This window comes from Hemiscyllium ocellatum, chromosome 33 (assembly GCF_020745735.1).
Source record: "Hemiscyllium ocellatum isolate sHemOce1 chromosome 33, sHemOce1.pat.X.cur, whole genome shotgun sequence".
NCBI classification, from domain to species: Eukaryota; Metazoa; Chordata; class Chondrichthyes; order Orectolobiformes; family Hemiscylliidae; genus Hemiscyllium; species Hemiscyllium ocellatum.
In genome coordinates, this window is record NC_083433.1 from 8,774,430 (window position 1) to 8,783,474 (window position 9,045).

General features: G+C 47.3%; 1 protein-coding gene across 1 annotated transcript in view; it reads right to left on the minus strand.

Moving 5' to 3' along the window:
- Positions 1-6,702, minus strand: part of LOC132831264 (epidermal growth factor receptor kinase substrate 8-like protein 1) — a 109,623-nt gene extending 102,921 nt beyond the window's left edge. The window contains exon 1 of the mRNA XM_060849288.1: positions 6,344-6,702. The gene's annotated coding sequence lies outside the window, so the exon portion shown is untranslated. The remainder of the gene's footprint in view (positions 1-6,343) is intronic.
- Between the last annotated feature and the right edge of the window lie 2,343 nt (positions 6,703-9,045).

Here is a 9,045-nt window from a genome sequence, read left to right on the forward strand (position 1 = left end):
TTCCTATAAGGGCGATCAGAACTTCCCACAGTGCTCCAGAAGTGGCCTCACCAATGTCCTGTACAACCCCAACATGACATCCCAGAATCGCTGGAACACTGCCAGTGGAGTGGCGATGTCACGCATAATTAATTGCCCCAATGCAGTAGACTGTACCTTATTAACCAAAATAAACTCTTCTAGTTAGACCAGGGTGTGTTTTTCCTTTCTTAGCATGACACCGTGGATTTGATGAGGTTTGTTGCAGCCCACCTTCGTTATGAGCAGCAACTGATGCAATATGACGAGCTAGCCCTGCCCAGGAAACAAATAGCGACCTGATTTACTCAGTGGTGGACAACCCTTCACACACTGTGGGGTTAGACCACACATGGGGCAATACTCATTAGCCTCCAACCACGTCCCAGTCTCTGGAGAGCACCTTCTAGCCCCCCCACCTTCCCTTGCCCAACGTTGTGGCCATCACACCATCACCCAGTGCCAGTCCCTGTCAATTTGCATGGTATGCTATTCGGAATATCGGTGCAGACTTCAATGGGTCGAATGGACTCTTTCCACACTGTGGGATTCTATGATAGTACCCAAAGCAGAGGCGTGAGCATGCAATGTAGCCTGAGGACTATGTCCCTCCCACCCTGATGCCATTGTGAGGGGGTCCTGCCCTTTCTGAAGTGTCCTCTCTGTCTCTAATGAATCCAGGTCTCAGTTTCATGTCCCAGTGGCTGACTAATGACGTGAAAAAGACGAAACATTATATTCATTCGCTGCCCTCATAAATATTCCTTCCTTGATGCGTAATATAAGAAGCAGGAATTAGATTAACATGTCATTCATCCAACTGCTGGCTGTGAGATCTGATGATATTGCTGCAATTACCTGAACAACACTACGTCATTCACTCTCCAGATCATCCTGAGAAGGTCAGGTGGTTGTTGAATAAGAGAAAGATCTCCCTAACCTTCCCCAACTCACCACAAAAACATTCCATGTGGAATCATCGAATGAAACCAAACATGAGTCAGCCATTCGGTTCATTGAGTTTGTGGACTAGCCTGGACTACCCATTAGGTAAAAACAATGACTGCAGATGCTGGAAACCAGATTCTGGATTAGTGGTGCTGGAAGAGCACAGCAGTTCAGGCAGCATCCAAAGTGCAGCGAAATCGACGTTTCGGGCAAAAGCCCTTCATCAGTCCACTCACTCCTACTCTTTCACTGTAACACTACACATTTCCCTTTCTAAGTATTTACCCCATTCCTGGATGGGTATATAAATAGGAAGAGTTTAGAGGGATAAGGGCCAAGTGAGATTAGATTAATTTAGGATATCTGGTCGGCATGGACTGGTTGGGAGGAGGGATCTGTTTCTATGCTGTAGAACTCTGAGATCTGCTTCCACTGCCCTTGCAGACAACGTGTTCCAAATAATAACCTCAGACTCAAATAATTCTCAAATAATAAGGCAGCCAACATCATCAACGATTCCTCTCATCCCGGTTATAATCTCTTCCAACCTCTTCTGTCAGGCCAAAGATACAGAAGCTTAAACAAATGTACCAACAGATTCAAGAACAGCTTCTTCTCCGCTGAATGAACCTCTCAAATTTTAAATCTAATGCCGATCTTGCTTTCTGTGCACCGTCTCTCCAGCTGTAACTTGGTATCCCTCCCTCTGTTCTATCACCTTAAGATCTTTAAGTCTTTGTATGGTATGATCTGCCTGTACTGCACGCAAAACAAAACTTTTCACTGTACCTAGGTACACGTGATAATAATTAATCAAATCAAATCAAATCTTCTACCCCAACCATACGTCAACCATCTGCTATCCCCTGCCTGCCACCATAGGACACCCATTTATCAAAGCCCCAGATTTCAACAGACTTGATAAATGTTCTTTTAATCCTTCTCTACATGATGGAGAACAATCCCAGCTCCTCTGATTTCTCAGCATGACAGAAGTCCTTCATCCCCAGTCGCATTCGTATTAGGCTCTCTCTCTCTCTCTCTCTCTGGCTCTTTCTCTCTCTCTCTCTCTCTGGCTTTTTCTCTCTCGCTCGTGTTCTCGCTCTCTCTCTCCCTCTCGCTCTCTCTCTCTCTCTCTGGCTCTCGCTCTTGCTCGCTCTCTCTCTCTCTCTCTCTCTCTCTCTCTCTCTCCTTCCTGTCTTTAAAAAACCACACAGTCTTCTTCACACAAACTGAGTGCAATCCCTCACTGGATGGGTAACCAATCATTTGCAAATGACATTAATCAACAATGGTCCCGCCCTAGCCCAGAGCTGCTGAGGTCAATTGTAGCATCAAAACTAAACCCCTGCCTAAGACAGAGTTCTGAAAGTGTACACCACACACATGGAGGATACTCGGCCCATCACGCTCTGCTGGCTCTCTGAAGCAGTCGTTGCTGTCATCCCATATTTGTGGGATTGGATGGTGGAATGCTAGTGTTGTGGTGGTTACATTACAGGATTAATAACCCTTAGGCTAATGATGTGGAGACAAGGTTTGAATCCTGCCACAGGCACTGGCAGAATTTGAATTCAGTGAATAAACCATGACCCTGATCATGGGAGCTGTTAAGCAATTAGTGTTTAAAAATTCATTGGGTCCACAGTGTCCTTCAGGGAAGGAAACCTGCCTTCCTAATTCGGTCTGGCCTACACACAACTCTAGACTCTTTTACCTTTCCCTAAATTAAAGAGCAACTAGTGATAGGAGATAAATTCTGGCTTTACCCACTTCCCAGGAAAGAATAAACATAAACTTTTATCATCCCAACTATGTGTCTGAGTACTTTTTAAAGTTCTTTACGAACTTCAATTGTTTACATAGAATGTGCCAGATCCTACTAGTTCGCTGGCTACAAACTTTGTCCCAGTCGCCTCCCCCGCCCGCCCGCCCCCTCCAGTGCTTTGCACTTTGCTTTTATTTCTGTCACCTCTTTATTTATTAGAGATCCACAGAACTCCACACAGTCTGGTCAGCACTGCCTGCTGTGTGACCTCTAACCACTTAGAAGGACAAAGAGAACAGATATATCAGAACATCACCCGCAAGTCACACACACACACACACACACACACACACACACCGGTCACACAGACTCACAGACAGGCAGACACATACACATTGGCAGACTCAGACATACGCACAGACATACAGACAGACACTCACTCTCTCTCTCTCACACACGCAGACACATACAGACACTCTCTCTCTCACAGGAGAAAGTGAGGACTGCAGATGCTGGAGATCAGAGCCCATTCCTGAAGAAGGGCTTATGCCCGAAACGTCGATTCTCCTACTCCTTGGATGCTGTCTGACCTGCTGCGCTTTTCCAGCAACACATTTTCAGCTCACTCTCTCTCTCACACACAGACATAGACATAGACAGACAGATGCACATAAATATACACACACAGAAGCAAGCACACCGACACAAATACACACTCACACTCTCTCTCTTACACACAAATACACAGACATAAATACTCACACATACGAGACAATGGGTCAATGTGGAAGCAGAGTCCATTGGAAATTTTAACAGAGAGCTGGAGATACATCCGAAGGTGGTGAGGTCAGAGGACAACAGAGACGGGCTGGTGAGTGGGGCTAGCTGAGTAGCTCTTTTGGGAGCTGGTACAGACACGATGGGTGGAATGGCCTTACTCTGCACCATAAATTCTGTCATTCACCCCTTGATGTGCTCTTTTCCATTGCAAATCCGCAATGGAGAGGTACTAACCATTGACCCATTCACTCATTAGTGAGCATCAGCCTGACGGTTACCATGCCTCAGAAGTGAGGTTGCACAGGGCAGATTGCCAATGACGTTCTCAGCTGGGGTGGGAATAGAACCTGGGCTGTTTTGGGCATCTCTTGCTAGGCCCAAATTGATTACTCATCCCTAATTACCCAGAGTCAACCCCACATTGCTTTGGGTTGGGAGTCACATGTAGGCTAGATCGGGTGAGAATGGCAGCTTCCTTCCCTAAAGGGCATTTCCGAACCAGACGGGACTTTTCTCGTTCTGACAATTGACAATGGATTCACGATCATCATTACAGCCTTAATTCCAGAAGCTTCATTGAATTCAAATTCCACCATCTGCTGTGATGGGATTCAAAGCCAAGGCCCCAAGCTGAGTTTCTGAATGGACAGTCCAGTGACAACTCCACTTGGCCATTGTCCCCCCCTGGTGTCAGTCTGCACTGCAAAAAAGCTGGCCAGCCAACTGAACTAACCGGGCAATGATAGTAGTTCAGAGGGTGATGTCATCACCTGTATGATCCATCCCTAATTGTCCCTTGTGTAGGATGGTGGCGAGCTGCCTTATTGGACCACCGCAGTCCAAGTGAGGTGGGGGCATCCAGAGAGCTCCGTGAATAGAATTCAGAAAGTGTGGCGCTGGAAAAGCAGGTCAGGCAGCGTCCGAGGAGCAGGAGAGTCGACGTTTCGGGCGTAAGTACTTCATCAGGGGCCACATGTTTTGACTCTGACTCTCCAGCATCTGCGGTCCTCACTTTCTCCAGAGATATAGAAACTCTACAGCGTGGAAACAGGCCATTCGGCCCAACAAGTCCACGCTGACACTCTGACGAGCAAGCTAGCCAGGAGGGAGTTTTAGGATTTTTACTGAGTGACACTGCAGGAATGGCGGTAAAATTCCAAGTCAGGATGATGTGTGGGTAGGTGTCCTCCCAGGTACCATCACATGGGTGACATGTATGACTGATTTAATGGGGCAAAAGATATCCTGCCTCCTCCCACTCTCACCCCCATCCTTCGCCTCTCGGCTGCTGTGAGGAAATTGTAAACGTGGGACAGGTAGCGGGCAGTCCACCATGATGTCTGTGTGCTGCACTCTGGGCAGGAGACATGACAGTAACAGACTGGGAGGATGGCAGCAGGCAGGAATGCTGGGAAGGGTCCGATGCATGGGCAGCTAGCGTGTGGAGAAGCTGAGGGGAAATCTGATCGAGGTGCTCAAAATCCCCAAAGCATCTGGGGTGGGGGTAGTTGGCAAAACTCTCAGAGACACAGGGGTGTCGAGAGTGGGTATGACAGCATCACAAGGAGGGAGGATTTTATACAGTTGGACCAAAGAGTCCGTTTCTGTACTGTATATCTCTCTGACTCATTGAGAGAATCAAGCCAAGGAAGTCCACGATTCCAAAAAGACTGTCTGCATGGGGTTGGCACATTTTCCCTGTGTCTACGCGGGTTTCCTCCAGGTGCTCAAGTTTCCTCCCACAATCCAAAGATGTGCAGGTTAGGGTGGATTGGCTGTGCTAAATTGCCTCTGGATTAGTGGTGCTGGAAGAGCACAGCAGTTCAAGTAGCATCCAAAGAACAGTGAAATCGACGTTTCGGGCAAAAACCCTTCATCAGGAATAAAGCAGTGCTCAATTGCCCCATAGTATTCAGGGATGTGCAGGCTAAGTGGGTTAGCCGTGGGAAATGCAAGGTTACAGGGTTCAGGTAAGGGGTTGAGTCTGGGTGGGTTGGTTTTTGGAGAGTTGGTGTGGATTTGTTGGGCTAAACGGCCTGTTTCCACACTGTAGGGAGTTGGTGAAACTGGATAAGGTCCTCCAGAGAGAGAGAGAGAACATAGAACATAGAAAAATACAGCGCAGTACAGGCCCTTCGGCCCTCGATGTTGCGCCGATCCAAGCCCACCTAACCTACACTAGCCCACTATCCTCCATATGCCTATCCAATGCCCGTTTAAATGCCCATAAAGAGGGAGTGTCCACCACTGTTACTGGCAGGGCATTCCATGAACTCACGACTCGCTGAGTAAAGAATCTACCCCTAACATCTGTCCTATACCTACCACCCCTTAATTTAAAGCTATGCCCCCTCGTAATAGCTGACTCTATATGTGGAAAAAGGTTCTCATGGTCAACCCTATCTAAACCCCTAATCATCTTGTACACCTCTATCAAGTCACCCCTAAACCTTCTTTCCTCCAATGAAAACAGCCCCAAGTGCCTCAGCCTTTCCTCATACGATCTTCAAAGAGAGAAAAGGTTGATGGTAAAATGGCCAGGGAAGAGCCAGCACAGTTACATCAGGTTGGCCAGGGAAGAGCCAGCACAGTTACATCAGGTTGGCCAGGGAAGAGCCAGCACAGGTACATCAGGTTGTATGGCCTCCTTCTGGTCTGTATTCATTCCATGATGACAAATAAGTGGCATCGTGTGGGTGGTTAACCACACCATCCCCCCATCCTGCACATTTTTGGGGACAGGTTTGTTGACAGGACATCTTACCCAGTTTGTTAACCAGGTACAAACACAACAACACCGTGTGATAAAATGAGGGAAGACACACTTACAATAAATGTTCCAATCCTTCAGCACTTCAATAAAATCCACAAAATGCGGCAGCAACTTTGACCGAACGAGTCCCAGGTGTGTCTCACCCTGCAGGTAGCTCTGTCTAATTCTGACTGTGTGCTGTGTACACTTTTTTTGTGTGTTCATGAAAGAGGGTGTGGACACAGCATTGACCTCACAAGTCAAGACAGAAATCCACGCCCATCTCCATTTTGCGAGTCACCTCTCTCTCTCTCTCTCTCTCCCTCCTGAAAAATCCAACAGCTTCACGTTTCCATGCTGCCTTCCCTGGGAATTCTATCCACTGGATTCTGAAATCAAAGTCTCAGCAAACGTTGTAAACTTTGTCAGCGGGTTTAATATTAACCAACAGGCTGGGGAGTGAGTCTCTGAAGGACTGTTTGTCCTTCTTATAAAGTGGTAGCTCTTGCACTTGCTTTGTTTATTCATAAACAGACACAGCCCAGCCTGCAGTAAATCACACTGTCACGTCTCATGATGACACACAGATTGGGACACCACCTTGCTAAAATCCTACCCCGTCACCCTGTGAAATAGTCACTTTATTTTTGGCGATTCACGTCTCACACACACCCTTCATTAGAATCTGAACTCGGAGCTCAGGGTGCTAGCAATAGGCAAGAAAAAAAATGTCATCTCTCTGGATATTCCTGTTGGAATCGCGTCCCTCGTCGGTGAAAATTCTACTCTGTGTTTTCTCTCCTCCTTCCCCCCGGACTGGGATCTGGGGGTGTCTGCAGCCAGAGAGTTTGTTAACGACCAGGAGTTTACATACTTGGCGTATTCCGTTTCCCACAAACTCCAACACCCCGCTGATTCCTCCCTCCCCATTTAGAACCCCCCCAGTCAAATACTTGGGCAGTCACCCCTTCATTTTCGTAGCACCATCCCCATTTCATCCCTAGGTCCTTCTGCTCTGAGCCAGACCTGACGAGATGAGTCTGAGATTTGATGCTGGATTTCAATTCGCTGAAATGGAGGAAAGGTGGGGGAGCTGCTCTTGCGAGAGAGCCAGCACTGATTTGATGGATTGAATGGCCTCTTCCCGGCCTTGAACCATTCTGCCATTTCAGGCTCAAACCTCTCATCCACCCCCACCCACATAGATCATGCACTTCACCCAATCCCCCAGCTCAGGCCCCACCAAGACTCATGGGCTGTATCCTTGCCTTCCTTTCTTTAACGCCTTTAGTTACTGAGATTACTGAAAAGCGAAAAGAGAGTTATTTAAATAACACACACCCACAAAGCTCCCCTCGAATCTCACCCACCTCCCACTTCCCCATCCCACTCTCCCCTCAATCATCCCAGCTTGATGCAGAAAAATCCATCTCTTTCTCTCTCTCTCTGTCTCCAGTCTCTCTGTCATGTTGAAATCCCTCTTGCCTGGTACGATTCGGGGGAAACCTATTTTCCAATTGCTTAAAGGCCATTAGACTCAACAGCCGCATTCCTGGGCAAGTGGGGATGATGATGTCCACCTGTCACTCCTGCTCACTGCTAGGTCTACCCCAAGGACCGCAAAGCTTCAAAGGTCATCTCCAGGGCAACTGAGGTCAGGCAATAAATTCTGGCCCAGCCAGGCCCACGTCACTCGAATGAATACTTTTTAAAGGAAAACAAAACTGGGGAACCCTGGCGGAGATTCTTCTTGTAGATTGAAGACTGGTTTCAAGGTGGAGACGGAGATCAAGTGATGCCTTTCCCTGGTGGAATTTGTGGAATTCTTTATTGCAGAGCATTGGGTTATTTATTACATTAGAGGCTGAGATAGATTTCTAACCAGGGAGGGTATGAAGGGTTATGGGGGGAAAGGCAGAAAAGTGGAGTTGAGGATTATCAGATCAGTTGCTATCCCATAGAGTCATAGAGATGTACAGCATGGAAACAGACCCTTTGGTCCAACCAGATATCCTAAATTAATCTAGTCCCACTTGCCAGCACTTGGCCCACATCTTTCTGAACTCTTCCTATTCCTATATCCATCCAGATGGCTTTTAAATGTTGCAATTGTACCAGCCTCCATCACATCCTCTGGCAGCTCATTCCATACACGTACCACCCTCTGTATGAAAAAGTCCCCTAGGTCCCTTTTAAATTTTTCCCCTCTCACCTGAAACCTATGCCCTCAAGTTCAGGACTCCTCCAATCGTGGGGAAAAAAACCTTGTCTATTTATTCTATCTATGCACCTCATGATTTTATAAACCTCTATAAGATCACCCCTCAGCCTCCGATGCTCCAAAGAAAACAGCCCCAGCCTATCCAGCCTCTCCCTATAGCTCAAACCCTCCAACCCTGGCAACATCCTTGTTAATCAGTTCTGAATCCTTTCAAGTTTCACAAAGATCCCTCTCATTGAATGGCGAAGCAGACTCGATGGGTCGAATGGCCTACTTCTACAGCTTATGGTTTGATGGAATATCCCAGGCAGATACGGAGAATGTACCATTGGCATTTCTGGGGTCCTTTAACTGGTAACTGTGCATGGTTCACCCCCTCCACAGGAGACTGGGCAAATGGGAAGCAGCAAAGTACTTGAGTGCTAATTGGACGCACAGAGGGAATTGACATTGTTCCATGTGGTAAATGTTTACATGCAGACGTCAAGTGTGCATGTTTGGAAAGGGAGTAGGTCACAGAACCTGCTGCAGAATTCTTTGTACATGATGCAACTTGGA